This window comes from Pseudophryne corroboree, chromosome 4, assembly GCF_028390025.1.
Source record: "Pseudophryne corroboree isolate aPseCor3 chromosome 4, aPseCor3.hap2, whole genome shotgun sequence".
In the NCBI taxonomy this organism is placed as follows: domain Eukaryota; kingdom Metazoa; phylum Chordata; class Amphibia; order Anura; family Myobatrachidae; genus Pseudophryne; species Pseudophryne corroboree.
This window is the reverse complement of record NC_086447.1, coordinates 317725435-317741695: the sequence shown is the minus strand read 5'-3', so window position 1 is coordinate 317741695 and position 16261 is coordinate 317725435. Positions and strand designations below refer to the sequence as shown.

Below are 16261 nucleotides of genomic sequence, written 5' to 3'. Positions count from 1 at the left end.
GTGGTCACAGCAACATTCTGCACTGTCCCCTCCTACTATATACTGCGCACAACTAAAATGCAGCACAGGTATGGATGCATAGTATACTTGACAACACAGAGGTTGGTAGAGCAGTGGACTACTGTACCGTACTGCTATATACTGGTGGTCACAGCAACATTCTGCACTGTCCCCTCCTACTATATACTGCGCACAACTAAAATGCAGCACAGGTATGGATGCATAGTATACTTGACGACACAGAGGTAGGTAGAGCAGTGGACTACTGTACCGTACTGCTATATACTGGTGGTCACAGCAACATTCTGCACTGTCCCCTCCTATTATATACTGCGCACAACTAAAATGCAGCACAGGTATGGATGCATAGTATACTTGACGACACAGAGGTAGGTAGAGCAGTGGACTACTGTACCGTACTGCTATATATATACTGGTGGTCACAGCAACATTCTGCACTGTCCTCCTACTATATACTACAGTGCAGCACAGATATGGAGCGTTTTTCAGGCAGAGAACGTAGATATTTTCAGCACACTGAGCACAGATATTTGCAAGCACACTGAGCACAGATATTTGCAGCACACTGAGCAGATATTTGCAGCACACTGAACACAGAAACTGAGAGAACGCTGCACGTCCCCTCACTATCATCTCCAATGCACGAGTGAAAATGGCGGCGACGCGCGGCTCCTTATATAGAATACGAATCTCGCGAGAATCCGACAGCGGGATGATGACGTTCGGGCACGCTCGGGTTAACAGAGCAAGGCGGAAGGATCCGAGGCTGCCTCGGAACCGTGTAAAATGTGTGAAGTTCGGGGGGGTTCGGATCCCGAGGAACCGAACCCGCTCATCACTATTTGTAACCCTCCCTTGAAGCTAATGGATAGTTAACTAATAAGTGTGCCTCCACCCAAGCTATATTATTCAATCCAGGCCTGCTTGGGTAAGCCTGATTCAATGGCAGTAGGTTATTGAATGTGGTTAAATAATAGTACACATTTGCATTTCTAATATACCTGGTCTTCGTTTCAGCTTTCCGGAATCAGCGTCCAATCAGTGGGACAGATGGTAAGTATAACAATTTTAATGTAACCATATGACACAGTTTTCACACAGTTACAGGTATGAATAAGCCTATATCTGCAAACATATAACATTCACCACATTCACTAAACTTGCCCCTAAAAGTCCTATACAATCAAGCTATGCATGCAGGTACAAAAAAACTCTCCTTAACAAAAGGAAAAAATATAGTGTACACTATAACTGTATAGAGTGACCTGTGTACTCTTATCACTATGATGTATATCCTATATAGATGAAGTGTTTATAAAGTCCCACTTGTCCTTTGCGCTGAGGAATAACAGTATTATTAACGCTGTTGCTTTTCCCGCAAGGTGGATAGGCGGTAACTGGTATGCACCGTATGGGTGGTCACTTATTAAGGCTCTGTCTCACCTGCCTCACCCCACCGCACGTCACTGGTCAATTCCACTGTTCCCATACTTACAGAAATGAAATTAAGATAAACTGAGCAGTATTTTCATAGAACCAAAAGTTGTAATAGGATGACATTAGGGGACATATTACTTTTTCAACAATTGTCATTTTTAGCTGGGTCAACAAACAAAGGACACACAGAACTAGGTGCAGTTTGAATTCCTAGGGACAGACCCATGCACCAGAAAATGGACCTTCATATGCAAAATGGACCTTCATATTCAATACAGGGACAAATTAACTTGTTAAAAAGTAAAAAGCAGTGCAGGTGCACGTTATTTGCTGTTCATAAACAAGGCTTACAGTCATTATGTGACAAGGGCACAGAAGGGACATACAAATACCAAACTGTATAGTGAAAGCGACTCTATCCTGTTGCAGTTCAGAGTACTTGTGAGGCTTCTGACAAACTACTGTAAGAACATTGTAAAGTCAAATACACCTCAATATGAAACAAAGTTCATACAACATGGATGCAAATCACTGCATAAGCAATAACTGGTTGGGGAAATTATGTCATCAAACTTGAGTTTTGTTTCTTAACTACTTCCCAATAACAAAAGGAAAACAATCTTAAACCAAAAATCCATAAAACCCATGAAAAAGTGATTTATTTTTTTTCCTACATAAATCACTGTGGTAAACTTAAGAAGCAGCTTGTGTTGTTATTCTTGTCCATTTTTGTTTATACAGATTGTTATAAATAATTTATAATTTTACAGATATTCAACTATTATGTGATGACCATGGCAACCACAGTGACATGGCACATGATGTTGTGAGAAGGGTTTAGATTGCCCTCCTGAGCTCTGTTTTTACTGTGGCATCTTAGCCTCCTCCCTTTCTCTGCTTTCACGTGACATGATGAGACCTGTTAACCTGTGTCTGGCTGCCATAGTTGTTTTAAATAGAGAGAGCGATTGACAGGAAATTAAAGATAAGTAGGAGGATGTCTAAGAAAAAGGCAGCAAAAAACAAACTGTACTTAGATTGCTATTTACAAAAATCAAATAATAAGTGAGATTGCTATTCTAATAATTGGGTTGGCTGCAAGAGCTAACCCCTAAGCTGCACATGGAGAAGCAGGATGACCATCTCCAACAGAGCCAGAAGACCACATATGGGGGCATATTCATCATGAAAAAAATGTCTAATGAGAATTTTTAGTTTTCAATTGTCATTATATTCTTTCACATTTTCTTATGATTCATCATGCCCCATGAGAAAATTAGCACTTTTAAAAAACTGGTCCTTTTGAGAAGACAGTTTTTCGAAATGTGATAATTCTCCTCTCTGGCTGCCACCTGCAGAATGGAGCACTGCCACAGCCATCCTAACCCCCTGCTGGCACCTTATTGACGAGTCTCTCCGGCTGCAGAAATCACTCTGAAGCCATGTATTCCCGCCCCCCCCCCCCTCCCCCATGGCAGGACATTATTGCCGGGACTGCAGCCGCAACCCCACCGGCACATTATTACAGGGGGCTGCTCAGCTGCAAAGATCACACTGCGGCTGCGGCCCCCTCCCCCTAGCAGTTGTAACATTATTACAGGTGGCTGCCCGACTGCAGAGATCACACTGCAGCTGCGGCCCTCAAACCCCCCCCCCCCCACACACACACACACACACACACACCGTCAGGACAATATTTCAGGGGACCGCCAGGCAGCAGAGATCACACTGCTGCCTCGGCCCCGCTCCGGAGAACAGTTTAACGTTCAAACTAAAAAAAAAAAAAACTTTTTCAGAGTTTGATGAATGTCACAATTTCTACATCCCCTGGGGAATGTAGAAATTGTGACAATTTAAGAATGATGAATATGCACCATGGAAACAGCATAGTGCTTTCCTCAAATTTTGCAAAATTTTGCACACTGCAACAGTTTTAAATGAGTGTGACTTGGCAGTAGAAGACAATAGATGTTGAACGCTGTGCTATGCTAACCAGTCAATAAATTGGACTGTATAATAGCTGGAAAAAAAAGCTTTAACAAAATAAAGAAAACCTAGAGCCAGAATGTGGATAAGCAACATTAACTATGTTTTTGGGCTTGGGTCTTTCATGTTCTTTGCCAAAAGACCACCTCTGGATCTATTATATTAGTTTGCATGGACATTTCTATACAAAAGCATAAACAGACAAAAGATTAAAAAAATTATGTAACTTACATATGTCACAAATTAAGATGCACTTTAACTGTATACCACCACCCTTCCACATTTACACGTCTTCCCTGAACAACTCCATCCACTACAAATAGCGTTGCCACCAGGAATACCCCCACATTGCCCAACATTGGCTTACCTTTGACTCATGTATATATAGCTTGAGAAGATGTTTTTCAGAATACGTTGTTGTTTTATGGATAAGAGATTTTGAATGCAAAAGTTATAGAACCTTACTTATTTAGTCAAGATCATGTCAATCAGATGAAATAGGATCCTGTTATAAGTATAGCGTTACTGTCATTTGGATTCATTATGTACAGTACAACAGGCTTATGTACTGTATTCTTTCCTTCCTCTCCAGCATGGATTCAATCTTGAGGTATAGTTTGAAAACTGTTGAGCTGAAAGCTTGTGGAATAGAGTATGGTAGCATGATCATGGTCAACATGATAACCTCTGATTATATCTGATCTTTTCCAATGCTGTGTGCAGATGAATAGCCTAACCAAATCCACAATAGTTGTTTTAATTTCAATAATTCCATCAAGGCCAAGTTGTCCATCAGCATATTACCATGACAACAGCAATCCTTCATTTATAGGTAATGTTTGGAATTCATTGTTCACAGGTATCCATAGATTGCTACAACAAGACATCAAGATTCCACTGAACCGAGATCCAGGCAAAGGTAAAAGTATACATTCAGCACTTTGCAGCTTGATCTGTGAACATCTCACCAACATATGCAGTATGCAAAGTTTATCGACTTGGATGATTCTGGTGGAGGAATGGACTTGGCAAAGTAAAGATATTAGGTCCCGGAATGACAGAAGGTTTTATCTCAATCTACAGAAGAAAAACAAAGATGTACAGTAAGTTTGTATCCAGGTGAACCGGTGCAAAGGAAATGGATGAAGGTTTTACACCAGTTATGAAACTGGCACAGTGATGCAAAATGTTTTGTATATTTCAACAGTATATAGGGGAATTTATTCACCAAATTTATTTCTCCTATAAGGATCTAATAACAAAGGGAGAGACCACAAAATAGCAATGTAAAAAAGAAAACAACAGGGCAATGTCACATATGTGTGTAGTTTGTTAAATATGTCTTCATTAGGGCTCAAAGAGGGGAAAAGAAAAAACTTCAATGCATTAAGAAACCAATAATAGACAATAATAGTGGAAGGACAGTAAGTAATCAGTACTGACTTGGAATAGCACATTATCCTACCTAGAGATCACTATAGAAAAAGGTGCTCCAATATTATATAACAGTTGAGCAGCCTGTGTCTCTGCAGCTGTGTAACTACAGTACTAGGTCACACATGCTAGCACTTGCAATTCCACAACTATTGAGACACTTACTGATTATTTCTTGAACAACCTGTGTCGCTTCACTTTTGTGGTACTCGAAATCCCAACACATACTGGGGGGTTTTAAGAGATGAACACAGATGGCTGCATATGGCCGCTCAGCACAGGGCAAGGCTGTCCAGCATGTGTGAGGCTGCCTTCCGATGCGTCCGCAATCTAATTGCGAATGCATCAGATCTAAGGTTGACCCCTGTCAGGAGGTCAGCAGGCATTTTTTTATCAATGCGCCACACAGTCACTACAAAAATGATCCCAGCCCGCCCCCATCCCAACGCCGCATTGCTGTCCCGAAAATGCTCGCTGCTGTTAATCACATCATGGTTGCATCCATCAGGGATGCGACTGGAATTTGTGTGTCAGTGCAGCCGCTGTGCGGCCACTGCGCATATGCAGTTTGCCGTCATCAGCAAACTGCACTGTTGGTCGCATAAGCGGCCGAGTCTGAATGACCCCCACTGTACCGGTTGCCTAAACAATATTACAACTGGTCAGTCTTCTGATTTCTCTTGTACCCTTGTCTAATGCTACCAGGTTTTCAGGAACCTATTCAACCAGATATCTCTGCCAGCCATCCAAGGAGAAGAAATACTAAATATTCTAAAACAGATAAGTGGTGGTGTTGTCCATAGCAACCAATCAGATTCTAGCTATCATTTCTATATTGCATAGGTTCTTAAACTCAGGGGTCTTTTCATGAAGAAGTGAAAAGTGTACTTTGGGTACTGCTGCTTAATTTGTTATCTATGTGAACCCCTAAGTCTTTTTTCAGTAAAGAATCCCCTAATATTACCCCATTTAGTATGTAGTTCAACATTTTATGTTTATATATTTATATTTTTAATTATATTTTATAAAATGCGTGGCGTTTTCTCATGCCTAGTTCCATTGTGCTTCATCTGCGACGTATATGTGTTTAAAACGAATTCCTACATGGATGAAGTCGCAAGACTGTGTCTTTAGTATACTTTGAGTGGTGTTTCTCTGTGTCTGGGGAGACTCTGGCATCTCACATAATATTGCATACAAATGCTAGGTGTATGAACATCTGTAGCACTGCCTAAATTGAATAATTGCAATTATCATCAGCAGTGGCAGCTCCAGAGGTGAGGCTTCAGCGCAATCCAAAATTCAATTAGGGGAGCCACACCAACCACTGCCAAACATCACCGGCAGGGACTCACTGGCAGTTGGTATGGCTCCCCTATTGAATTCTGAACTGTGCCGCAGTCCCACCTCTGGAGCTGCCATTGATCAGCAGTGTGAATTTAAGGTTGAGATGCTTCTATCCATAGCTGACTGGGGGGAGGTTATTCCTAAAGACATATAAGGAGATAATAACCAAGAACAGGATAAGACGACAGACAAGCATGTCGATAAGTTTTACTAGTTGATGATGACCAGGTGATTCACATGAGACTACCACAAAGGGAAAGAGCTATGCATTACAAAAGCTGCACTAAAGATCCATTTTAAAGAGTGAGATGTTTCTCCTTAGGTTAGTATATCACATGAGAATTATACATGAACACCAACATAGAAAGTAACGAATATACAGTATGATGATGTGGAAAGTGACACCGGAAACCCCCTAAAGCCAGGGTCGGACTGGCCCACAGGGGTACCAGGGAAACCACCGGTAGGCCCCACTGCCTGAGGGCCCACTCCTTCCTCTAGGAATCAGGTTCCAGACTGTGTACTTGTTTTATACATGGTAGATATGTTGCATTACACTGCACTAAACTATTGTGTATTTCAAGCCTCTGTGGAGGATGGCCACACCCACTTTTTAGGCTGGCCACACCCCTATGTATGGGCCCCTATCACTGCATTCCCCCTGTGGGCCCTTCAAGCCCCAGTCCGACACTGCCTAAAGCTGCAATCACAGGTTAAGGAAATGAGAAAATGTTTTAGATGCAAGATACAGGGACATCTGAAGAAATATTGCTCAATATGAAAAGCAGAGAAACAGAAGAAATTTCCAAAAGAAGTCAGAATCTATCGCTGCTGGGCCATCTCAGTGCCTCTGCTTCTACCTGCCTAACTAAAGGATAGATCTAATTATGTCTTAAAACTAAAATTTACCTTTAAATCTTTTTTATTTTACATGGTCACATCCATTCATGTGCATGCTGCTGTCAATCCTAAACATAAGCATCAGTACAGTAGGACACTGTGCAATGTAACGTTAGTGTGAAATTTAGGTTGAAACGCACCAAGCAGTTATCACATAAGCACAACAGGAAGGTTATTGATTAACCTTTCCATAAAGTGGGCAGTGTGAGGTCAACAAGACTTCTTACAAAAATATAGCGGAACAGATTATATGTCTGTAAGGCTGCGTTTTAATCTTGTGGGTAACACAAACTGCATTGGCTGTCTTAGCAACAATTTAGTGAGAGTTGTAATCTTTTTGTCTGCAGGACAAATGTAATCCTTCATAGCAAACCACAGGGATAATACACAGATCTAGATACCTAGCATATAAACACAAGTAAGGCTAAAGTGCTCTGCAAAGAAGAATTTCGTAGTTTGTCTTTGCTTCAATAATCACTGGTAAATAATGTTGCCTTTTGTCTTTACAATGACCAGTACATAATGTTTAAGCTATGTGGATGCAAATTCTAGTCATGAAGACTGAATCCTTTAGAAGAACATTATGTTGGATCTACTGTAGCAAATTAATATTGTATACAATATAATGCACTACTTTTTATTATAGTACTATTTAGCTGGCTGAAAATGAAAACAGAAATACTATACATAATTATGGTCTAATATGACTCTCAATAAGAGTTGGATATATTTCCTTATAATCATAAACGATGAACTAAAGGTTTTTAACACTAATCAAACTATACTACTGTACAAGCATTAATTCATTACTTGCATTTCCTACGTATATCACTACAAATTGTTAATTTTTCTGTACATCACTATGAACTTACTATGTACAGCTATTTTGAGTCTTCCAGTGGTATATTGACAATATTGTTCCTTATTGAATTGAACCTTAACAATATCTTTAGAGTTGTTATATTTAATGTTATTATTTGTATTTCTTACATCTTTCAATATATTTTTGCGTCAGCTTCTAAATGTATACAAATTCCCCTATAAGGGTAATGACTGTGAATGGTACCATAGATTAAATAATAACTTTGTTGTAAGTCACTTGGTGGTTTATTACTGGATACTACACTTTGGCTTAACCATAACTAGAGAAATAATTACACTGACACAGATATTAGCAAAAATAGGTCATGGCCTAACATATTGATAAGACTGGAATGGGGAATTAGCTATGGTGGCAGAAAATAAGCAGTGCAACTCTCAGCCAAATAAGAAAATGTATGGGTAGCATTGATGGTGTAGTGGTTAGCAGTACTGCCTCATAGCACTGAGCTCATGGGTTAGATTCCCACCATGGCCTTAACTGTGTTTGTATATTCTCCCCATACTTGCATGGAGATATACTGGTATGTTTATGGGATCCCCAAAAAATGAACCCTAGCATGAATGTACATGTGGTAGGTAATACAGAGTGTAAACTCCACTGGGCAGTTACTGATGTGAATGGCCAACATAGTCTCTGTAAAGCTCTGTGGAATATGTGTGCGCTATATATATAAGTGATAATAATATTAATAATAATATAATAATAAAAATATAATAACAATAAATAATTTAATAAACCCACCACATACCTATGAACAGTTTAAAGTCCCATCTTTTGACTCCTAGCATGCGCCACATGCGTGCACATTTGAAAAGGGGCTTGGCCTTATGTCCATTTGTGATTTTTTTCCCCTGATGTTTCACTTTGGTCAATTCAATTATACTGTAGCCCACTTTTTGTCCCACATTTTTTTACTGTTTTCGTGTAAAAACACATAGGGAAAGATAAAGATTTTATCCTGCTGGTAGCCACTAGATGACACCCAAACAGAGCTATTCAATTGTATCTCCATTTGGACGCGATGGCTGGCGGCGTCTGCATTGCAGCTCGCATCCCCCCAGGGGTGGCGAGCTGAAATGTGCAAAAAGGGAACCGTTTTGGCACCCAAATTGCACTTTTCACAATAGCGCCCAGAATTTATATACCAATTGAATGGGGTAACAGCGCAAAAAAAAAAAAAAAAAAAATGACCCATGATCTCCCATCTCTTTAGATGGGAGATCAAGGGTGCAAATTATTTGAATTCCTCCCATTGAATTTGTTATACTGTAAGTTCAAAGACATATGTACAGTATTTTTGTGGCCGCGGTGGTGAAAATGGTAGGGATTTAGTCTTCAAGAAACATGGTGAGTACCATGTTTCCGAAAGCTTGTGCAAAATAATCCTCAAGTCTTTTAATTTAATTTTGATATTTCAAGTTAAGATTGTGTGCACTTGTGCTCTTGAGATGCAATGTATATTACTGTACTTACTGGGTATTTTGGCCCTGTCAGCTACACCCTAAAATAATAAAAACTGAAAGAACACTTTTTTTTGTTGTTTAAAAAAAAATTCTCAAGTCTTTTAATAAAACTGCAAGGTAACAGTAACAGTTTCTCATTTCCCTATTTCATTGTGCATTCACTTGGTGAGGTGGCAATTGCAAGTATAAGTTTCCCTCCACCTCCCTGGTGACAGCTGTCACAGGCACCCCCTGGAGAGGACATTACCTAGACAGGAACAAGTACTACAAGCTCCAGAATGATAGATTTGCTGCGAAGAGCCGGTCCGTGGTTGCGGGGACCAGACCATTCTGTTTTTTTACCTAATCCCTGTACTAGAGCTGGCAGTCATAGTACATCTTCAACATCTACTTTTAAAAAAGATCAAGGGGTAATGTGTAAGAAAGGGCACGCCAAAATGAAAGAATGTTTGATAATCATTAAGAAAACATCACTTTTAACCATGAAGGAAAAAGTTACTACAGGTATCGAAAAATGGAAAATTCCCAACATGCCATAAACCACACGCAGTAGGAAGGAAAGGCTCAGACCATGGCCTTTATTTGTGGGTTGTGTTTCAGTTCTTTCATGCACTAGAATGCCTATTGTGAAAGCCATGGACAAACACAGGTATCTATCCATGCTGCTGAAAGGTGATGCTGAAATGTTTCCTATTATATGATTTTCCAGATATTGATAAACATCTTGAACGAACGCTCTGCAAATGGCATAATAGGGCAGAGAGAGGTGCCTCGATGGCTAATGCCCCTACCTCTACTTACTCTGGCACTGCAAATGCCTTGAAAATGTTGTTGGGATTTGGGAATATTTCCACATGAAAGAGGAGGCTTTTTAGGTCTTTTGCCCAGGCATCATGATGCGCTTATCACTGCCATCAAATGCTTCCACTGGTGGCTGACTTAGTTTGACTTACTGTACATCCTCCTCCTGAATTTGATAAACTTGATTTTTGTCCAACATATAGCCACAATTATTCCCCTCATACTGTTGCCCATTTACAACTTCTAAGGTAACATCCTCAATTTCAATGTATAAACCATCATCCTCATTACTTTTCCTACTATGCATCTTCATATTTTCAAAGGGCTCAGAAATGGTGAAAGGTAGCTTCTCTAGGATTACAGTGTCAGGAATTGGAAATGTTAGGCTCACATATAGCACTCGTGGACTCTCTTCAGGAATCTGTGGTTTGTGAACACACAATTTGTTTTTCAACCTTTGATGTTTTTTTGTGTGCACGGATTTGCATGTTTTAGAGGTGACATCTAGAGGGATAAGGTGGAACATGTGGGGTTACAATCAGACATCATCTGTAACCCCACATGTACCACCTTATCCCTCTGAGTCTAGTAATGAGGATGATGCTTTAGACACTGAAATTGAGGATGCCACTTAGAAGTTGTAAATGGGCAACAGTATGAGGGGGATAATTGTGGATGATGATTCTGAATATGTTGGACAAAAATCAAGATAATCAAATTCAGGAGGAGGATGTAAATCAAAGTAAGTCAGCCACCAGTGGAAGCACATTATATCTGTCCCCCCTGCAGTGCACATGGTTTTGCCCATTAGGGAAAAATTTTGCTGCTGCGATCAGGTCTGACGGGGTAATTCAGAGTTGAATGCAGCAGCAAATTTGTTAGCAGTTGGGCAAAACCATGTGCACTGCAGGTGTGGCAGATATAACATTTGCAGAGAAAATTAGATTTGGGCGGGGTATTTTGTTTCTGTGCAGGGTAAATACTGTCTGCTTTATTTTTACACTGCAATTTAGATTTCAGTTTGAACACACCCTGCCCAAATCTAACTCTCTCTGCACATGTTATATCTGTCCCCCCCACCCCACCGTGCACATAGTTTTGCCCAACTGCTAACAAATTTGCTGCTGCGATCAACTCTGAATTACCCCCTGAATTAGGCCCTAACTTCCCTAATGCAATCCTCATTTCCCAAGAAGAAGAATTGCACACTAGGACTGCTGCTGCTTGGGGTGAATCTTCATCACAGAAGCGGACAAAGATTACTAATAGTTTCAAATAACAGTTGTCTGTGAAACAATCATTTGGAACCCATCATGAGGAACCAATTATGACAGCTGCTATCCTGTTGCACAGTGGATCATTGAAGCCATGACAGTCTTGTTAATATATCTGTGTCCAATATTTGATTTTAGCTGATTAGTTGAGGTCATGTGTCCCTGCTACCAAATTCATTCTCAGCAGTTGCTCGCCTGTACTTGACATTAAACAAAAAGTTTTTTTTTGCCTAGAAAATGCCATTATACTGACTATCCACTTAACTACAGATATGTGGACAAGTGGTACTGGTCAAACTAAAGAATACATGACTGTGACAGCATAGTATCTAACACACAACATCAGCTCATTGACAGGCAGGCTACTATCTATATCACTGGCTTCACTAAGACGCATACCAATGTCAATCTGTTGTAAAAACTCTGGGTTTTAGCATGCTAAATCTCTCCTCAGGATTTGTCATTTCCAATAATGGAACTAACATTGTATGAACAGTATGACTTTGAATTTAAACATGTACCATATTTTGTGCACACAATAAACATGGTGGTTCAGTGTTTCTTAAAAAAATGAAAGACCGGGGCGTGGCTTGGCTGGCGGGAAGGGGCTCCTGCAGCTAAAGCTCCCTAAAGTGCTCCTGTTCCCTTTCTCAGGCCCCCTTGGGCTGTTACAGTGCTGGTCCCTTCATTGCCTACCTCTCCTGACGTTGTGGGGGCAGGTTGCAGAGCCGGGACTACTGTCTTCGCGGGTTGTGGCCTGCTCTCCTCACTGGAGCCATGACCTAAATTTCGGGCTCTGGCCAGACGGCGAGAGGTGTCAGTGTCGATTCACCAGCGAGTGAGCAGCGGCATCTTCACTGTGTGGAGCCTGTTCCCTGGAGTGTCCGCCCAGTCCTCTTTCAAATTATCTAGCCTCTGAAGCTCAGGAGGGGTACTGTACCTGCCGGAGGTTGCTGCCAGGGAGTGCGGAGGCGGTGGCCATTTTACCGGAGGTGAGCAGGGGGACACAGGGGCTGCACGAACTGCTTCTCTCTCACCACTCACAGATACTGGGAGTTGCCGGGGGGGGGGACTTAGGGACGATATTCTGCCTGGCACTGACTAGTGCTTTATTATAGAGAACTTGCTGCTGATTTAAGCTGGATCCTTGTCAGTTATTTGGCTTTTCCTAAGGACTCCCAGGCACTAGATTGTCCTTGAGCTCTCCCTGGTGTCACATACATTATTGTTTCAGACTCCACCAAGCTCCTTGTGAGAAGGAGATTGTGTGCAAGCATGCCTTAATTGTGCTGCAATGCTCACCATCACCTAGCTTTCCTACAGAATGATATAACAATTCATAGTTCAAGTAGAACCTTCCTCGATTGATATACTATACTTTTTTTTTCTACTACACTATCTTCACTTGCAATGCTACATTATGCCTCCAAAATGGTATAAGATGTCTAAAGCGGTTTCACAGGTGGCATTTTTTAAACCATCTCCTCATGTGGCAAAAACTAAAGAAACAGGGAGCGCTGATGCTAAAAAAGATACCATGCCGGCTCCTAGTGCCGCTGACACCCATGTTGATTCCATCTTTGACAGCGACTCACTTATGGTGGGCACTATGAAATATCTCTCCTTGTTCTCCAGAGCAGCTGTAATATATCGAGTGAAACAGGAATAAGCGCAGTCCCCTATCCTTTCTTTTTACTATGAAATATCTATTGTCACAGTTTAAGGGGGAAGTGGAGGCGGAATTTCAGGCCACCATGAAGGAGTGCCAGATGTCTATTGACGAAATTGGGGGGCGCTTTGACCATTTAGAAACAAAAATGGGAGAAGTTGTAGCTTTGCATAATGACTTGATCTCATCTCACAAGGCGCTGCAAGCTGAAGTCACCTATCTCCGAGACAAGATCTCTGACCTAGAGGACAGATCGCGACGTCACAATATAAAATTGTGCAGCATCCCAGAGTCTGTCTCTAATAGCGCCTTGAACGATTTCGCTGTTGATCTTTTTAAACTCCTCCTCCCTTCAAAAAATCCAAGGTCTTCCTGATAGACCGAATTCATAGGCTCCCCAAGGCCAGAACTGCACCGGACGGGGTCCCTCGTGATGTTCTTATGATGATGCACTATTTCCATGTGAAAGAGGCAATCTTGAAACCTGCTAGTCCTTCAGAAGATGTATCAGAGATTCTGAGCTCACTTCTAATATTTGGAGACTTATCTCAAGCGACATTGGCTAAAAGACGTTCCCTACACCCCATCACTTCTGTATTGCGTAAGGAGAACATTCCTTATAGGTGGGGTTTCCCTACGAAGCTATTGATATCCGTGAAGGTTCCACAGTGGTGATAATGAATGTGGAGGAGGGTAAAAGGGTTCTCTCGAAATGGAACCTTGTAGGTTCTTCTTCTTTGAACTCCTCTCCTGACCGTGGTCTTCAGCGGGACTGGACTACGGCAGGTGCTAAAGCAACTGCATAAGTTTTTTTTCCTTCTCCATGTTTGCATTGTAGTTTTGATTGTATTGTAATGTCTAGTTTCGTTACCACAAGTTTTGAGACTGTTATATTATTCCTTTGTTTTTTGTATAGGAGTTCCTCAGCTACTGTTTTGATTTATGACTCCTGGCTTCTGTCTCTCCGCTGACACCAGATGGTTTCTTCCTCTTTATGAGCACCCTAGTGCTTTAGTATGGTGGAGAGACTGAATTACAGCACTGAGAGACTGAGTATTGTTATGTTTCTATTTGCTGTTGGTGTAGTAACCACTAACCCCCTTTACTTTGCATAGTGTCGCCATGGTTAGGTGTTTACCATACCCCCAAGAGGGGTTGTTCCTATTCTTCTCTTCTTGTTTGCTACTTTCTTCTTTCTCTTTTTCCTTTACCCTTTCCTTGCTATTGCTAGGTACATGTCCCACGTGATATATTCTCATAAGTTGTTCATGTCATTTTACAATTTTTTTTTTATCTAACAGGATATCATGGTTAATGTTGTATCTCTAAATGTAAAAGGGCTTAACACCCCACATACTGTAAAAGAAGATTAGCATTGAACTATTTCCATAAAGTAAAGGCTCAGATTGTAGCAATTCAGGAGACTCATTTTATCAAATCGGCCCCTCCACAATTTCATAATGTACGATTCCCACACTGTGGCAAACAGACCGGCAAAGAAAGCGAGTGTAGCAATTTTATTTTCCCAACATTGCACGTTTACTCTCACCTCTCAATATAGTGACCCTGAAAGGAGGTATTTGATCCTATCTGGTTCTCTCGAGAACAGGGAGGTGACTTTAGTGTCCTGCTATGCTCCCAACACTAAACAACTGTCATTCTGAAGGAAATTATGTGCTACGGTGCAAAAGTTGCTAAAGGCACTCTATTAATGCTTGGTGATTTTAATTTGGTTTTGGATCCGTCAGTTGATAGTTCACACAAACGTAGTCCTCTCTCCAGTCAGCCCCACAGATGTGCTACAGGTTTCCACCAGCTGCTAGCGGAATACAATCTCTTTGACATATGGCGTATCAACCACCCAACCAAAAAAAGACTTAATTTTTATTCCCACGTCAATGGCACGTATTCTAGGATAGACCTTGCTTTATCTGAGAGGTGGTCTCTACAGTCTATCAGCAAAATATCTATACTCCCTATGTCATGGTCAGACAATTCAGCACTTCTCATAGTGTGGGATGTTACACAGAGAAAGACATCTTCCAGCCCTTGGCTTCTGGGAAAGCAAACCCTTCATCAGCCAGAGGCTTTACATGCCATTCAATCTGCCATAATTTATTACTTCAATGAGAACTCCCCTGCAGAAATATCTACCTTCATCTTCTGGTGCGCTCTGAAATCAGTAATACGTGGGTCAGCGATTCAAATTGCATATAAGCTTAAGAAAGTCTATAGGCGTAAATTTGAGCAGACTGATATGGAAGTTGCTTCTTTAGAGGGTGCGCATAAAGCTAATCCAAATGATAAGACTCTCCTTAAGTAAGTATAGCAGCTAGAGATGAGGTAAATGTATTTTATATAGCGGAAGTACAACATAACCTTAACAGACTCAATCAAAGATTTGATGTATACGGGAACCAAGCCAGTAGGTTGCTAGCAAGGAAACTGAGGGGTAAGAAGGCTAGAGAGGAAATCCATACTATACGTTCAGATAAAGGTTTGATAGTGTATGATCCCAATGGTACAGCAAATGTGTTTGTATCATATTACTCTAAACTGTATAATTTGAAGGAGGATTCTTCCACCTTTCAGCCTATTCAGTTGGGTTTAGAGAAATATTTGGAAGTTCTTGATCTCCCATTCGCTGTCTCCGTAGGCCTGCTTGTCTCTTAATGTACCCTGGTTGTCGGACGAGGTTCAAAGGAGTATTGACTCTTTGCCTACTGATAAAGCGTCTGGTCAAGATGGATATCCCTCCATTTTTTACAATACCGCCAAAGTATTTCTAAATGGCTGTATTTCCACAGTATTTGATATATCCAATGGCACGCGTCAGGGATGCCCATTGTCCCCTCTTATTTTTGCACTGGAAATTGAGCCTCTGTCAGCGTCTGGAGTCTTACCGGTATGCTGGGGCCGCGGGGCTGGCTTCCTTGGCGTTGTGCGGGCAGTGGCGGAGGTGGGCTGCTGCGCCGGATCCGTGGGCAGCAGTAGCGGCGGTCCGCTCGTGGCGGCGGGACGCCGCTACAGCGGGTCGCTCTTGCTG

At 41.3% G+C, this 16261-nt stretch overlaps 1 long non-coding RNA gene across 2 annotated transcripts in view; it reads right to left on the bottom strand.

Moving 5' to 3' along the window:
* The window catches only part of LOC134909449 (uncharacterized), a 923346-nt gene that overhangs the window by 653043 nt on the left and 254042 nt on the right, over positions 1-16261 (bottom strand). For both annotated transcript variants that reach the window (XR_010175935.1, XR_010175936.1), the window contains exon 2: positions 3812-4521. This is a non-coding gene — a long non-coding RNA (uncharacterized LOC134909449). The remainder of the gene's footprint in view (positions 1-3811; positions 4522-16261) is intronic.